Raw genomic sequence first — 17872 nt, 5'->3', positions numbered from 1 at the left:
CACATGGGCTTAGGCAGAGGGATAGCAGATGGATTTACTTAATAATGATCCTCTCGAGGAACAGAGAAAAGCCAGGTAGTAAATAAATGAAGTTTTTCCAAAAGAACAAATTGAGAGTGAAAACTGCCTAGAAAGTTTGAAAAAAAAAAAAAAGAACAAGAAGAAGAAGAAGGGGAAAGCAGGTGCCTTTGGTGGCTATGAAAACATACACTATACAGATAATCATCAAAGCAGTGTGGCACAGATCCCAACTCCTCCTCTCCATCTGTGCTGTGCACAGTTGGCATTTGCCCTCTATTTCCTGCCATGACCCTGTCTGATGGTCGACAATAGAAAGTTCAAGACCAGAAGAGGCAGTCTGAAAATAGACCTGCTAATGACAGGGTCTCCAGGTCACACATCCTGAGCCCCAAGATAGAAAACCACATGAATGGTGCTGCCTGGAATTGTGTAATGCTGCAGCTTTGCTTTGGAAGATAGGGTTAAGCAAGTTAGTGTCTGGTACAGGGAACATAGATGAGGAAAGGAAAAAAAAATCAGTAAACAAAATGAGGACAACTGGTTAAACAGGTGAATGAAAAATTAAGTTAGATTTTTATCTTACCCTCAAATCCAAACAGGTTAGAGAATGAAAATTTAGTGTGAAATAATGAAACCATTGAAATAATGACAACTAGAAAACTTGTTTTCCTAATTTGAATAATGGGAGTAAAGTAACTACCTCATAGCATTGGTAGGGGGATTAAGAGAGATGACACAAATTGGCACAGTGCCTAGCACTTTAGTAGCAGAAGACTGAGGGAAGATTTCCACTAAGAAACTTGCCCAAATCTGTCTACCCCGGGAAAGGGGAACCAGGAAGATGGGTATAGACCCAGGTTATAATATGGGTATTTCAGACAAACTGATACTATGGAGAAGAAAAGCCTCTTCTACCAACTGGAAGAAGAACGGTCCATGGAGTCAGGTCTCTCCATCTGTGGGAACTGGGGAGTAATAACTCATGGCAAGTACCTGGTCTGCAGCCGCAGCAACTTCAGAAGCAAGAGGAGACTCAAGCAGAACCCACAGACATCAGACTTTCACTCTGTGCTGATCTCCCTTCATCTGTGATCTTTGGTTGAAAGAATCCTATGCAGTGTCCAAGGCTAGACTCTCCACACAGCACTCGGCAAAGACAGAGTCACAGTCCCTTTCCAGTCCTGTCTGAAGCAGCCTCAGCCTCTCATTGTAGTAAAGTTCCTTCTTAGATTGAGCTAAAACTGGCTGTCCTCTTTACCCCACCCCCCGACTTTAGTTTCCACCCTCTGAGGGCCTCACTGGTGAGTTCCACCGAACACTCGACAAGAACACCACCCAGCTTGCACAATCTATTCTAGAGAACTGAAGGAATGGGAACGCGGCCCACCTCATTTTATGAGGCCAGCATAACCTTGACACCGAAGTCTCACAAGTAAGCACTAGAAAGGAAAATTGCCGGTGGCTCTCACTATGAACGCATGATGTTAAAATTCTAAACGAAAAAGTGAACAGAAATAATCTAGCAACAAATATGCTACAGGACTACTTGAGTTGGGTTTATTCTAGAAAAGCAAAAATCAATGTAGTTCACCATGTTAACAGATTGACAAAGAAAAATCGCATGACCATCTGAGCAGATGCAGAGAAAACATCTGTTAAAACCAAAACTTCCATTTATGACTAAAAAGAAAAGAAACACTCAGCAAACTTGGAATAGAAAGAAACTTCTCTAATCTGATAAAGATTATCTACCAAAACCCTAGAGTAAACATTATATCTAACTGTCAAATGTGGACAGCTCCTCCCTAAGAGCTGCAAAAGGCAAGATGCCCACGATCCCGTCTTTAATTCATTCTTGTACTGTGGTCTTAGCCAGGGCAGTAAGGCAAGAAATAAAGGAAAAAAAAAAAAAAAAAAAAAAAGGAATGAAAGGATCAGAAAGGAAGAAACAGAAGTGTTATTTGTACCTCCTATAATTGTACACACGGTATTTTGAAAAAAATCTACAAATAAATTTTTGGAATTACTAAGAGAGTTGAGCAAGATTTCTGGATGCTAAATCAATATGCAAAGTGCAAACATATTTTTACAAATATGTTTATATATGTAAATTATACATATATATAAAATTTATAATAGTATGCAACTTATCAAATGACTAGGAATATATCTAACAAAAAACATGCAAGATCACCAAGGGGAAATTAGGAAGCTATACCATGAGAAGTTAAAGATATCTTAAATAATGAAGAGAGATACGATGTTCATGGAAGACTAAATACTACACCTTCCACCCTCTATGGGACAATACAGAGCTTAGCAATAACGGGTGGTAGGTCAGAGCTTATACTCCATCTCTTGTTATTTTTAAAATGTGTGACTCTGGGCATTCCACCAACCCCTCTGAACTTGAGTTTCATCACCTGTAAAACAGGAATAGCCATTCTGTCTAGTTATTAGGAAATAACTGATATGAACACCCTTTGTAGAGTGCTGTATAAATACAGGGATTCTTATTACTAGAATTATTGCCCTTTTGGGTCTGAGGGTGGGGAAAAAAGTTTTCTCTCCCAGATTAGGCCAGCTGTGTCCTTGCTTCTGCTCATCAATTCGTCATCAAGGGCAATGTTGAGTGCTTATTCTGTGAGTAACATTTCCTCACTCGGTCCTCACAACAGCCTACAAGGCTGGTGCTATAATAACCCCATTTTACAGATGAGAAAGCTGGGCCTCGATCGAGCAATTTGTCATTCATATAGCCACCTATTTATTTGTCATTCATGAGGCCGTTCAAAGTTCTAGAAGCTGTGAATATTCTGGAATATCCTGGTGAATAAGATGGACATGACCTCTGCTCTATCAGAGTTGAGCGTCTAGTTGAAAAGACAGCCAAAAATCATACCACAACTAACAAGCTGGCAGAACCAGATTCAAACTCAAGTCTGTTGGACACGAGGGTACATGCTTTTAAGCACTCCCTGGAGGTAGATGCCTTCCTCAAGCTCCTTTGCTCCATCGTCTATGTTGTGAAGTAATAATTTCTAACATCCATTCTGCTGGCAGCATCAAATTTCAATGGTCCTTGCCATCCAAGCTGCTGCACAAATGGAGAGCTGTCAGCTTCGATCCTGGCCCATGTGATCCTCATGCATTATCACTGGAGAATTATAGCAGGGAAGATGAATGCATAAAAGAGGAGAGGCATCCTGGCTTCCCCTCCCACGGCATCGCTGGCATTGTTCCCAATGAGTGTGTGCCTGAATCCTCGGCTACCATTAATGGCAGAAGTGAGTCACTTATAAATAAGATAAGGGAGCTTTATTATAATTACATCCCGCAATTCAGAAATGCTCCATGTCACTGTGAAAGGGAGGGCAGCAGGTGATCGGGGCTTGAATGATCCTCTGCCAGGTACATCTTTCAGATAAACGTCTTGAATCAGGAGCAATTACAGCTAATGCCTGGTCTGAATGCTAATGAGAATTACTTACAATTGCACGTAATTCTTTGCCATTTATAAAACCTGTTTTTTCCCTTCTTTTCTCTGCTTTTCTATCCTGGCATTACTCCTGAGAAACAGACACTGGAAATATGATTAATAGGGATGAGGAAGCTGATGCTCAAGGTCACTCAGCTCAAAGGGCCAAGGCTAGGGTTCTAAACTTGAACTTGTTTTACTCCACAAAACAAAATGTATTCTGTTTTTAAGGAAAGAAATTTTTAGAACTCAAGATGTGTCCATTTTATCTGAAAGGTGTACAAAATATCCCACCTGTAGGGACAATCTGAAAGGCAGCTAGAGTGGTCTGTTGACACTTGCGCCTTGGTGAGGACAGGGCAGTTGCACATAGACCTTATAAAATGAACTTCAGACCTACCCTCTGACACCCACCACCACCAAGAGGCCCGCATATGTCCCTTGTGGACTTGAGAAATGACCATGAAGAGAGAACCTGGGCTGAAAGACAGAAAGAGCCTTTTTCCTGCCAGAAAACACAAGCGAGAAAATTGTCTCAAATCTATGCTCCTCAGAACCAAGGCAGAGCATGAAGGAGAGAGGTTAGCTTTCATAGTGATAATCGTGGTAATGCCTAGTGTTTTCTGAGTACCTAGTCAAGTGCCAGAAGTTTAAATAAGTCTGCACTGAGCCTTGGAATTTTAGCCTATTTAAAGCTTGAGACTGTACTAAGACTTCTGGGACAGATTTATATATAACACTAGACCTACTGCCACTATACAGAGGAGAAAGCAAGAGGCTTGCAGGTGACACAGCCAGGGTACAAAGCTGGCCTGTTTGACCTTCATAGTTACACCAGTGACAACTAATGTTTAAATAGCACTTTTATGTATTACATGGCATCAGTTAGGTGCTATACGTACAGGAACACAATTCTCTTACCAACCTAATGAAGAAAGTGCTATGAACACTCTTATTCTAAAAAAGGGAAATTGAAGAACAAGGAAGTATAGCAATTTGCCCAAGGCCACATAGCTCCTAAGTGACAGCACTGAGATTTGAGCCAGATCCAGAATCTACACTTTTGACCTCTTCGCTATGCCCTGTCTTCGTTATGGAAAGGCCACACCATTTCTACTAGGCACTTCTTGCCTGCAAAAAGAAAAATGAAAACATGGACTTCTGAGAAAGTCCAAGGGGAGGATGTTCTTCCTTGGACACTCAGCTGAGGTCCAGGAAAAACCACTCCCAGCCCAGAATTGCCCAAATTCTTCCAGGCTACAGGGTTCTTGGTAGACAGCTCTAGCCTCTACCCAGCTCTGAAATCATGGACAGGCAGTGCTGGGTCATCCCCCACCTTGCAAAGATTTTCTGTCACACTTGAAAATGGTACCAGGCTTCCCTACAGACTATTCCTCCAGTAAGGGACATATGTCTTGAGACAGCTGGCAGTCTCAGGAAGACTTGAGCTTGCATGTGAAGGTCTAACAAGCTCTGAAGATATTAGAGTATTTACATGGGGGTATCAGGGATTCCTGTGAGTGAAAGGAAACCTATCAGAAAGAAAGGAAAGGGGTGCGGGGGCATCAGGGATCCTGTAGCCTGGCAACTCTCTATTTTTCACCTTTGCTGCTGCCAGCCACAAGCAGGAGGGACCTAAGGTCCACAGCCTGAGTTTCACTGATAATTGGGAAGGAGTAAGGTTAAGACCTGTGTTTAAATCCTAACTCTGCCATGGACCAGTTGAGCAACCTCATGAAAGTTAATTAACCTCTCTGAGCTTCACAGACTGATGAGGCTAGCAGTAATAGTACCTATCTTGTAAGACTGCTCTGAGAACTAAATGGGATTAAATGATACTCTGATCATTCTACCCATTTCTCCTCTCCCAGTCCCTGCTGGATCCTTGCTGCTTCCAAGATGAAAGCCAATATTGGGGTATTCAAGCCCCACCCTATCAGATCCCCAACTCCCTTCTCCTTCATGATCTGGGTTCATTCCTACCTGTGCTCCAGTCACAGGGTCTATCTCCCCATCATGGAATGAGTTCCCCAAGCACCTTCCCGCCAGGGGAGTTTGCTCACACAGTACTCCCAGCCCTATTCCCTAACGTCAAGCTCCAGGTCTGAGGTGGGAGCCCTCTGCCGGAGGACAGAGACCCTGCCTGGAAAATCTCTGCGCTCCCAGCTCCCAGGCAGGGGGACACCCAGAGAGACTCAGGGATTTCGGGTGGGGTCTTCTGCTTGGGGTAGGGTGGGGGAACAAAGGAGGTAATCACCCAGAGAGGGAAAGTGGCTTCCGTGAAAAACTGCTGTGCTCCTGTTCCTGACTTCCTTGGCTCCTTCCAGAAAAAAGGAGAGCAACTTCCAGAATTTGGTGCCTTCTCACCCTTGCGCTAAAGGAGTAGCTCTGATGCGCTTCTTACCACCAGAATGCACTCCCTCACCGTGATAGCCATCTATTTTTTCAAAGGGTCCCTCGGACCATACCAGGAAGAGGATGTGGTTCGCTACACCTGCGCTTGCAATCCGGCTGCAGGAGACAGTGGGCGGTGGTCTTGACCCTTCCCACATCCGACTCCTGGTGCTGCTGACTGAACCTGGGGTTCGTCCACGTGTGGTAAAGTGGTTTGGGTCAGGCCGACTACGGCTCAAAGTCCTAGCTCCCTCCTGGACTCGCTGGTGGTCCTCAACACAACCTTCCCACTCTGAGACTCATTTTCTTCCTCTGTGAAATGGGTATAATAATGTCCTTTTCATCAAATAACAGGGAGACCCGAAAGAGATCATGGATGCCCAGCATCTGGCACAACAACGCACTCAATGGATGGGCTGTTCTACGGTTATCATCAAACTCTGAGCCGAGCCGGGCAGCTCTGGGAGACCTGGAGACCAGCCCTGTCCGCGACGGAGCCTGGAAGCCGTGGCGCTGGGGTGCACCCTGACCAACCCGCGAGAAGCCACAGGTGTTTGAGCGTCAAGGTACTGGGGCCAGAACTGAGAAACCGGGAGGGTGCCAGGGAGCAAGCCGCGCTACGTGACCCTACCCAAGCCGCCCACGTCCCGAGGCCCTGCAGGCGCGCCCACCCCACGCCGGCCGGCTCCGGGGGTCGCTACAGCTCCGCAAGCCTGGCCCGCGGCTCTCCGCTGCGGTCCCAATTCCGGCCCTGCCCGCGCCGGGCTCTAACTCACCAGCACTGGCTCCGGGGAAAGTTTGGTGGTGCGGCGGCCGCGGCGGCCAGGCGGCTTGGTGCTTGGCTGCAGCGGCGGCTGCGGGGGCGCGGAGGGAGCCGGCTGAAGAGGCGGGGCGCCGGGGGAGGAGCCGCGCCGGAGGGGGGCAGCGGGGAAGGAAGGAGGGAGAGAGGCGGAGACCCGGGCCCCATCAGTCTGCAGCGCCCACGCTTCCTCCTCAGCGCTCCCAGGGCCGCCCCCACGCCAGGAATGGGTGCCAGAGGGGCGCCTTGGGCGCGAACACCTTCTGCCACTGCCCGCCCCGGGGTTGGAGCTGCTTCCTCCAAGCACCCCAGCCTCGGGCTCTGCGCCTTGGAGTGCACCTTGGGTTTGGAGAAAGAGGTGAAAGAAGGGTCAGACCTTGGCGAGAACTGAGGGCAGATAGACAGAAATAGGTAAGTCAAGATAAAGATGTAGAGATAGAAATAGAGATGAGATGATGTTGGCAAAGTCAACCACAAACAGACTGATAAACACATATATACTCCACCTTCCCTTATCCCTGCTAGAGAGACCAAAATAGAAAAAGACAGCCAAACTCAGGCAGACAGACAGAATATTGACAGACAAGGACCTATCCCGAAAGGCTTTATGGGGGAACTAGAGGCCACCAAGGTCTAGAACACCACACCCCTTATCTGTTTCTTCCTAGCCTCTCCAGATAAACTCAAGTTTCAAAAACAAGACGTGTTTCAATTAGCATCCTGTGCCAGCAGGATGTGGGGCGGTGGAGGTTGCAAGGGCGAGGGTGAGGTGTGGTTCTTCTGCAGGTCCTCTGCCCTCTGACTCTGGGAGCTTGAGAATTCTGACCCACTGCCTTCATTTCCAGAGCTGGAGGAAGAAAGACTCTGTCTTCTCTCTCTCTCTCTCTCCAGTGCCAGGAAAACTCCATTTAAACCGCTAAACAGGTATGGCTTCAGACCTTATCGCAACTCTTCAGAAGAGAGACCGAAGTTCAGGAGAGGAGGGTGTTTGAGAAGGAAGGAACTGGGGTGTGGGATCTAGAGTGTGAGTTTAGGGCCTCATGGGGGTATTTTAGCCTCCTCTGAGTAGAGGGTATTCCACTCAGTGATTGTGGGATCACATAGAGCTAATTTGAGGTCCAGCTTCAGGAGCTGAGTGTGATGTGTGGGTGATCCTCCCTTCTGGCCTCAGAGTTCACATCTATAAAGCGAGGGTTAATAAAAACAGCTGTGATTGTGTCATGCAGTCTTTTCAGTGCTATAGGTGCTTACTCATTTAATCCTCACAACAGCCTGAATAAGTAGGAACTATTAGTATCCATATTTTACAGAGGAGAAAACTGGGGTACAGAGAGGTTAAGTAATTTGTTCAAGGTCACACAGGTTGTATATAGGAGAATGGAGAATCCACCCTATGCAGCCTAGCTACAAGGTCCAGTCATCGTTACTGAGCAATAATCTTCATCTCAGTGGGGCTCCTGGAAAGTTCCATGAGGTCATTTATGTAAGGGACTTAGCTCCATTAATGGTAGTTTATAGACCACCGAGCCTGTCTACAAGGTGGAGATTAAAAGCTGATGATGATGCCCAGAGATAGAAGACTTTAGATTCAGGTTAACTGACAGGCCATGTTACTATCCTGAGTACCAGCTCTGACTTTTATGAATCAGAGGGGTAAGGGATTCCCATTTGTTCCTCTGATCAGCCCCTGCACATTAGCATAAGCCCACAAACAGGACTCAGTCCAAATCCACAGTAAGCCCCCTCCTGTTCCCTGGTAATTCTTCAGGGCCTCCATAGTTTATGCTTTATCAGACTAACGCGCCTTTTGGAAATGAGTTAACACTGGAGTAGCAACTATTGTGAACTCTAAGGGAAATACATTTCTGCTCTCTACAGCTGTGGGACTAAGGAGGGGAAAACCTTGGAAATGATTGGGATCCCCCGCCCCCCACTTCTATCCCGCTCACTCGCTCTCCTTTCTGCAATTCAGCAAAGGTTTGATTATTTGGAATTTCTCTCCAAAGTTTCACTTCCTGGGCTAATTGTTGGCCTGCTCAGCCCACAGGGATCAGCATTTTTAGAAACATCAGCATTTTAGAAACAGCATGTTTATCCGAAGCCCTTGGTAACCAGGGTATGTATATTTTGTTGTGGCATTTAGAACTGATGCGTCATGAGATAACTCAGGCCATATCTTGAGATTGCAGGATTTAGAAGGGGTAGCTAACTTACTAACAAAAATACAGGCAGCACAAGAAAAATAATAACTAGCCCTGATGTCACACTTACCACGTGCCAGGCTCTGTTCTAAGAGTGTTATATAATCTAATATAATCTAATACATCCCTTCCTTATGACTGTGGGGTAGATACGATTATCACCTCATTTTGCAGATTAGAAAACTGAGGCACAAATTGGCGAATTGTTCAGAGTATACAGTTAGTAAGTCATTTTAAGATCGGACAGCTAAGAAGCAGCTGAACCAGGTCTGGAACCCAAATCAGTCTGACTCCATGAGCCTGCTCCTACTTCTGTGTTTCATGGAAGAAAGCTAAGAAAGGGAAACTACTTGAGCTCCTGAGTAGAGATTAGAGGTACATATAAAGAGAGAGATTAAAAATATCTGCTCTACCACTTGTTAGCTGGGTGCTTACATTGCTTCCCTGAGCCTCAATTTCTTCATCTGTAAAATGAGAATAATAATGTCTATGCCATATTCAGGATTTTAGTGATGATTCTTTTGGTCGCAGGTAACATAAACTCAATTAAAGCCAGCTTCAGTCAAAAAGGGTTCTGAACTGAAAAATTTAGGAGATAGTTTTGGATTCAGACATAGTGTGTACTAGAAGCTCAAAGAAAATTGTCATGACTCTGTCTCCCTCTGTCTTTTGACTCTGTTTTCTTTTGTGTCAGTTTTATAGCAGGATGGGGCTTTCCACAGGAAGGCAAAAGTGGCCAATTAAACAACCTTAAGAAAAAGAAATCAATTCCTTTCTAAAACTTCCAGCAAAAATCTCAAATTGACTCCCATTGGCCTGGCTTGGATCACATGCTCAGCTCTGAAACCATCACGGTTGTTCTGATTGGCCAAGCCTGAGTCACATGGCTTTGGTTAGAGTCAGGGCATGAAGTCAGCCCCTCCTTAATCACAGGGACAAGGAGTGGGTGAGGGATGGTTCCTTAAAAGAAAATCAGGGTGCTATTAGCAGGATAATGGGATATTAGTTCTGGACAGCCACAGATGTCCACTTCCTCATGGATCTGTTGTTAGGATTAAATACATTTATGTGTGTAAAGTGCTCCCCTCTGGTGAGCGATTAAGAAGTGAGGCCCCTCCTGTCTTCCCTCTCTCCCTGGGAAACAGGATTCATGGCTCACCAGTGAATCCAGGTCAATTGCTTCCTCTTCACATAGGGAAACTAAGAAGGTCCAGAGTGGGTAATGAACTTGCCTAAGGTGATCCAGCTAACCAACTACAGAACCCAGCAGATTAGTCATGGAATCAATGTCTCCTGACCTGAAAAAATTCCCAGTTAAAGTCTTAGCTGAGAAATTTTAGATTTCCCACTAACCAAGAGAGTTTTCTTTGTATTTGTACAGAGGAAACTGGAAAATTGCAAAGCCTTTAAGACCAGAGAAAGTGACTGCCACTTATGTTGGGCTCCCAAACTGTTCAAAAGCTATAGACTGGTAGTTCTGGGAAGAGCGCCATCAAGCTCCACTGCCCTCCTGCTGGCCTTCGCATTATGAATTCAGTCATTTCCTCTGGGGATTCTACAGTCTGGATGCTGAGAGAACCAAGTGGTCATTTTTCATATAGCTGTCCAAAGTGGGCAAAATGGCTCTTCCCTTGTTTTATTTCCTGCTCACTTCATGAGAGTGATTATGCATCTGTTAGGGCCAAAGTGGGCCAAATCATAAGCATATTATTAGAGTTATAGAAATTGACCCTTTCAACTTAGCCCTGAATCAGTTCCAAAGTTTCTGGCTTTGGGCAGTTAGTCTGACTTCTCCACTCTAAATTTAGTTAGTCTGGCTATAAAGCCTTCTGTTTCAAAGAAGGTGAGCAAGAATGGCAAATGTCAAGCTGGAATGACTAAATCTATTCTTCCATCTCCTCATTAAGTAAAGTGCTTAGGTTTGGTGTGCACACTGCTGGAGGAAGTGTAAATTGATACAGCCTTCCTTGAGGACAGTTTGGAACCAGATGTTGAGAACTTTAAAAATGTTCAGTCTGTTATTCCATACCTTAGAGTTTTTCCTGAGAAAATAATCATATTGACAAGATATGCATAAAGATGTTCATTTCAGGATGACATATAATAATAAAAGATTAAAAATAACCCAAATGTATAACTATAGAGGATTGGTTAAATAAATTATGGTACATCAACAGAATTGTCTATTAAACAGCTGTTAAGACCGTTCTTGAGAATATAGAATTATGTGAAAACTAGTTATGATGTGAATAAGTTAAAAGAGCAAATATAAAAGATGAGGTATGCATAAACTCATTTTGTGAAAATGTATACCTATTTATGCAGAAAAAAGCTTGGAGTAGTTGTATCAGGGATAGGTGGGAAAGAAATATTTGCGGAAGCTTTTGGTTTTCACTTATCCAATTTTCTAACATTTCCTTAGTAAATATGTATGGTTTTGGTAATTGGGAAAAATGCCCAATAATTGTTACAAAAAGATTTGTGTTTGGTTACTCTTTAGAAAAGCTCTTTCATTTATTAAAACGAATTTGACCTACCTCTCTCTCCCTCTCTGGCTAGGGTGTGTGGAGAGGAATGGGGAGGTTACAGCTGGGTGCAGAAGCAACAGCAGCAGAGCAGTGCAGAGAAAGAAAATTGTACCAGAAGGCCGTATGCATTTGTTGTGTGGCCTTGGGCAAGTCGCTCAGCAGCTCTGGGACTCAGTTACCACATCCGTAAAGTGAAATGTTTGGTTACAGTCTCTTGGAGTTCCTTCCAAGGCCAAAACTATATGTATGGAGAAGGTCCGTAAGCTTCAAAAAATACTCATATATGCTCCAAGAGAACACGTATTCATTTATGCCGAACACGTTTCTGGCCCCTCCAAGGGCCCAGAAACGTGTTTGGCATAAATGAATTTTTTTCTCCATCCCTGAAAGACTGCTGAAAGCCATGCTTAGCATCTGCTTCTTAGCATCTGCTTTCTGCTTAGCCTCTCAGTCTCTCCAGGTAGCTGTCTTTGGCTAAGAATTGATAAATTTGTGGGAAAAAGCACATAGAATACTGGGCCCACCTCCGTGTGTTTCTTTTCACTCTGGGATCTTGATCCTTCAAGTTCTGCTTTCCTGGATAGCTCTTTGATGCCATCTAACAGATTTTTATTTTCTTTCTAACAATTTTATCCAGGTTTTCTAGTTGTTTATTGAGAAGGTTGATCTCTACAAGCTAGTTTATCACAGACAAAAGCAGAAGTTCCTTCACATGTCATTAAGTAAAAATAGTTGATTATAAAATGTATGTACAATGGGATTCTATTTATATGCAAACCATGTATATGTGTTTATGCAGAAGAAATAGAAAAAGACTGAAAACTACACACAACACCTGTTTCTGGCTAGGGTTTCATTTTTTAATATTTAGATATAGTTGTCAGATTTTGTAAAATGGACCAGGATATCCAAACAGGGATTTACTTTGTAGGTCATTTATACTCATTTTAAAATGGGGAAAAGAAGGTCAAGAACATTTCAATTAAACAATTATTAAAGGCTTGCTATGGGTAGAGAACCATGTTTTGGATCCCAGGATATCCAAAGAAAATGTTAACACCTAGTAACTTATTCTTCCATCTCGGGTGTCTCCAACATGTGCTAGACTTTGGGATATGAGGATGAAGATTCCAAGAATTTGCTCTCAAGATATTCTAGCTTGGGATAAAAATATCCAAATAACCCATCCCAGGTGTGATGTGATAAATGTTAAAGTGATGGTGTGGCAAGGATTGTGGTTTGCCTCTTAATAATGATCTTCCAATATCCAACTAAAAGATTGTATTTCCAAGCCTCCCTGCAGCAAGACGTGGTCATATAACTGAGTTTTGGTCAAAGAGGTATAAGGGGAAATGTGGGGGGGATAATAGGAAGTCTTTTGAAGGGAACAAGCAAACTCTCCTTTTTTTTTTTCCTGCTGCTGCTTAGAATGTAGATGCAATGGCTGGAACTTTAGTAGCCATTTTGACCTATGGTATCAACTTGAGAAGGGAGCCCCAAAGTAGGATGATAGAGCAGATAAAATAGCCTCAGTCACTGACACTGTAGAGCTGCTATATCAGTCCTGGGGTGTCTATCTCCGTACTTTCTTTACATGAGAAAGAAACCTTGCTTATGCCACTATTATTTTGGATTTTCTATTAGATGCAATAAACCCAATCCTAACTTATACAAATTGGGAACAAAGAGGTAAAGAGGGGGAGGAATGGGTATTTCTGCTCTTGAGTATCAAGGAAGTCAGAGGAGGTATGAAGAATGTGAGGAATTCACCAGTGAGACGGGCAGGGATTAAGAAGGAAAAGGGTTTCAGACAGAGCTGACTGTGCAGGAAGCATGGGCAAAGGGCTAGAAATGGGCTGAAGATGGACACAGGGTGTTGGAATCAAGCACCCTGGATTAAAATTCCACCACGATCTTTAGCAAGTTACTTCACGGATCCATAGCTCAGTTTCCTCATCTGTAAAATGGGAATAATAATAATATTCACTTCATTGGGTTGCAGTGAGGATTACATGAGTTAATATATGAAAAACGCTTAGAACGATGCCTGACATATGGCGAGTGCTCAGTAAATGTTGGCTATTATGTGTTTGTCTGTAAAAAATGATCATCATAGTCCAACCTCACAGGGCAGCCTATACGTATAACATAGCACAGGGCTTTTCATAAAGTAGGTGCTCAACTATGTAGCTATTTTTCTCTCCCTTGTCTCAGGGAGCTTACAATTGATATTTGACAAATCTTCACAATGCCTCTACTCTGTGCCAGGTCCTGGGCCAGCAGGTCACTGATTCTAGGACAAATTGGACCTTATTCCTGACCTCCAGTTACCTGCAGTGTCAAGGAGAGGAAAGGAAAATAAAATGACAAGCATAATATAGCATGAAAAGTGTAACAGTGGTCTAATTTTAGTCCATAAACTCAGGTGAGCAAGAAAGGTAATGTTATTTTTTGTTAAGTGAGCTCAGTCTCTGCTATGTTCTCCCATTTTGAGTGGGATACCTGAACCTCAGATAAGTTGTCTTTCTTATTTCTTTGGGGGTGGCATTTTAGTTGTAGGACTCTTGTGGAGAGCAGCTGGGGTACGTCGACACTTATCCACACTGGCATCTGCTGAGACACCTTTGTGCCTCTCTGAGGAGGGGTCACCTACCCACACAGGTCACTTCACTAAATTGTCCCTTGCTCCTAAGTCTCATTCCCTTTCTCAGCTGCTCCCAGGGCCCTCCCAAGGGCACAGGAGTCATTGGTTAGCTCCCATAAATCCTGGGACATAGAGGACTCTGTTAGACATCTGAAGTTCTTCTGCCCCACCGCACAAAGCTATTTCTCCTCTAGAGAGAAATGCCTAGAAGTCTGCCTGGGAAAAGAGCACTGGTCTTTTCTCCATTCAGTTTCCTCGAACTTATCTGAGAATTCTGGGTCTCTGTCCAAGCACATGACCATGCTCAGAGAAGGGATAGGCCCAAGTGTCCCTTCCCTCAGGGGCTTGCACTGTCCATCTCCTCCCTGGCCGCTGCTCCAGCTCTCTGCCCCGCTGTCTGGAAACTCTCCATTAATGCTATCAGATAGGCTCTCTTATTATCCTACTTTACAGACAAGAACACTGAAGTTTAGAGCAGGGAAAGCTCTCTCTGCAGAGCCCCTGAACTTAAGAACTTTATGGTCAGGCCTGAGATTCAGAAACTCAGATATCTATGACTCAAGGCAAAATATGGTTCAAGGATCCCAGGAGGGAGAGAGGAATTTTGGATCCTGGCTCCTGGTAGTTGGGCTTCATGGTTTGAGAGAACATTCCCAAAGCAGCAGATGTTCTCTCCCCCCTGAGCACTGGTATTTCACTTGCCCTTGGTATTCCCCTGCAGAGAAACTCACACATCTACATAGTATGATGAAAAATAATCACCTTTCATGGGGTCTGGCATTTTACACTTACAAAAATTTATACATCCATAGTTCTGTGTAATTCCGCCTGGCAGGTAAGCATGGTGTTGTGGAATGAATGTTTATGTCCTCTCCTCTGTCCCAATTTCGTATGTTGAAGCCTTAACCCCCATTACGATGGTATTTAGAGAAGAGGCCTTTGGGAAGTAATTAGGGTTAGGTGAGGTCGTGAGGGCAGGGGCTCATGATGGGATTAGTGGTGTTATAGGAAGAGACAGACACCAGAGAGCTTGTGTTTCTCTCTCTCTCTCTCTCTCTCTCTCTCTCTCTCTCTCTCTCTCTCTCTCTCTCTCTCTCATTCTTTCTCTCTCTCTCCCCCCTCCTTCCTATCCACCCCCTCTTTCTCCTTACACACCAACAGAGAAAAGTTCATGTGATGATGACACAGTGAGAAGGCTGCTTTCTGCAAGCCAGGAAGAGAGTTCTTACTAGAAATCAACTGTGTTGGCACCCTGATTTTGAACTTCCTGCCTCCAGAACCGTGAGTACATAAATGGCTGTTGTTTAAGCTGCCCAGCCTATAGTAGCGGCCCAAGTGACTGAAACACATGGCAATATGCATTTTACAGATGGGAACACTGAGGACCAGAGAAGTTATATGGTTTTGCAGTCACATAAGCTTTAAGTGTCAGAACCCAGGTTAAAACATAGTGATTGGGTATTTTTACAAGCACAGAGAGTTGATGGGAGGTCAGTGGTATTCCTCTAAGGGAGATTCCAAGAAGAGGTGAGCAGGGAGCAGGGTTTTGAAATGGGGAGGTGGCTTGGTGGAGAGGCTAGGCATGGGAGGGTCTGAGGAGGCAGGGCAAGTCCCCAGGAGGCTCCTAGGGGTGTGTGAAAGTAAAAAGAGAGTGTAGCTGGAGTGAAAAGAATGAGCAAGCTGGGTGTGTGGAAGAAGCTTGGCTTAAGGGATTTGAGTGTTCGGTGTAATTGCAGCTGGAGGGGTGTGCGGACTGACAGGTCTTAGAGCTGAGGCCAAAGTCAACCACTGAGTTTGAAGCGGGAAGAAGGACTTATTTTGCTTCTTGGGTGGTCTTAGTATATTCACAATTTTGTGCAACCATCACTACTATCCATTTCTAGAACATTTCCATTGCCCCCAAAATACAACTCCATACCTCCTAATTCCTTTCTTCTCCCATTGCTTGGCAACTGCTAATCTATTTTTGGTCTCTATAGAGTTCCCTATTCTGTACTTTTATATAAATGGAATCAATTCTGTAGTATGTTCCCTAATGGGACTTCTTTCACATAGCATGATGTTTTCAAGACTTATATATGTCGTAGCATTTCTTGCAGAACTTTACTCCTTTTAACGGCTGTATAATATTTCATGATATGGATATTCCGCATTTTAAGTGTCCATTAATTAGTTGAACACTTGGGTTGTTACCTCTTTTTGGCTGTTATGAATAATGCTGCTAGGAACATTTTTCTATAAGTTTTTGTGTGAACATATGTTTTTTATTTTCTTGGATATATACTTGGGAATTGCTGGATCGTATGGTAATTCTATGCTTAACTTTTCAAGGAACCACCACAGCTTTTCAGAGCAGCTGCACCATTTCACATTCCCACCAGCAATGCTTTAGGGTTCCAAAGTCTCCACATCCTTGCCAACACTTGTTGTCTGCCATATATATATATATATATATCTGACTTAGTGGGTATGAAGTAGTATCTCATTGTGGTTTTGATTTGCATTTTCCTAATAACTAATGTTATTGAATACATTTCCATGTGCTTATTGGTCATTTGTATGCTTTCTTTGGAGAAATGTCTATTCAGATCCTTTGTCCATTTTTTAATTGGGTTTTTTCTTATCAGTGTTGGTTTGTAAGAATTCTTTATATGTTCTAGATACTACACACATATCAGATATGTGATTTGTAAATATTTCCTCTCATTCTCTGGGCGTCACCTTTTTCTAATTCACACCAGGGCTCCTCTGAGGATGGCAGGGACTTTAACCCTGGTGCCACAGCACCAGACACTCTCCCACCATGAAAACAGAAAATCTTTCAGAAGTCTCACCCAAGAGGACATGTTAGCACCTCAGTCCCTGCACATGGGTCCACTGTCCACCAGGAACTCAGAGCATGACTCCGAAGATAATGCAGCTTTTTCCCTCTCAAGCGATTCCATCTCCATGAACAATTTTTACAATTACCCAGACTTTCGAGTCCAAATCTCGGGCGCCACCTTCACTGTTCCCCACTTCATGCTACCGTCTAATCAGCCACCACCACAGCCTGTCACCTCTCCATTCTCTCCTCCCCACACCCCAATCTAAGCCATGGTTACCTGAATGATTTTAATAACTTCATAATTGCCTGCAGACCTCATGCCTTGCTTCTTCCAGTCCAGTTTCCCCTCTATCTGCACACAAGCAGAGTAATTTGTCTTAAGTGAAAATCCCAACATGAGGCTCCCCTAGCTGACCTTCTTAATGGCTACAAATTGCTCTCTCCACCTTCCCTCTTGAAGTGACTCAACCAGACTGAACTTTCTCCCAATTTTCCAACCCACCCAGCCGTCAGGTTGTGCAGAAATCATTCACTCTGAAATAAGGGGTAGTAAAGAGGTGAGAGCGGAGATACCCAAAATAGGTTACAGGTTAGGCAGTGACTAGTCAGGGAGGAGCTGGGGGTTCATTTAGGAAAGGGGAAGGATGCCAGTGAGGGGAGGGAACCTCGCTCACACGTACGCAGTGACATGCTTGGACACAGAGGCTCACTTGTTACTCATTCGACTCACAAGAGAGTCCCCTGGACAAGTGAGAGCCTAAGTCAGCCCTAAGCACTAGGAGGCAGATTCTGCTGGCTCACTTGGATCCTCAGATTCCTCAACCCAAGCGCTGGCAAAAGCTGTTAGGGATCCTGTGGCCCACTTCTTCATCCCTTTGCCTCTGTAAACCTCATTCTTCCCACCTTAAAAATGGGAATAATGACACAGCCAGGCCGTCGTGGGCTCAAAGCACATCTGTGCTTGGGGAGCATACCTAGAT

General features: G+C 44.2%; 1 protein-coding gene and 1 long non-coding RNA gene across 4 annotated transcripts in view; one reads left to right on the top strand and one right to left on the bottom strand.

Annotated features, from left to right (window-relative positions):
- HRH1 (histamine receptor H1) overlaps positions 1-6772 on the bottom strand; it is a 62824-nt gene extending 56052 nt beyond the window's left edge. Inside the window, exon 1 of one of the 3 annotated variants that reach the window (XM_016125407.2) lies at positions 6670-6772. The gene's annotated coding sequence lies outside the window, so the exon portion shown is untranslated. Of the gene's footprint in view, positions 1-1014; positions 2010-6669 lie in introns of those variants that run through there. The other 2 variants (XM_016125402.2, XM_016125406.2) reach the window with 2 other exon arrangements.
- Positions 6773-7543: 771 nt separating this feature from the next.
- Positions 7544-17872, top strand: part of LOC107500315 — a 44531-nt gene continuing 34202 nt past the window's right edge. Inside the window, exon 1 of the long non-coding RNA XR_001594501.2 lies at positions 7544-7616. This is a non-coding gene — a long non-coding RNA (uncharacterized LOC107500315). The remainder of the gene's footprint in view (positions 7617-17872) is intronic.

The sequence above is a fragment of the Rousettus aegyptiacus genome, unplaced genomic scaffold (genome assembly GCF_014176215.1).
Source record: "Rousettus aegyptiacus isolate mRouAeg1 unplaced genomic scaffold, mRouAeg1.p scaffold_m13_p_4, whole genome shotgun sequence".
In the NCBI taxonomy this organism is placed as follows: Eukaryota; Metazoa; Chordata; class Mammalia; order Chiroptera; family Pteropodidae; genus Rousettus; species Rousettus aegyptiacus.
This window is presented reverse-complemented; position numbering and strand designations above follow the sequence as displayed.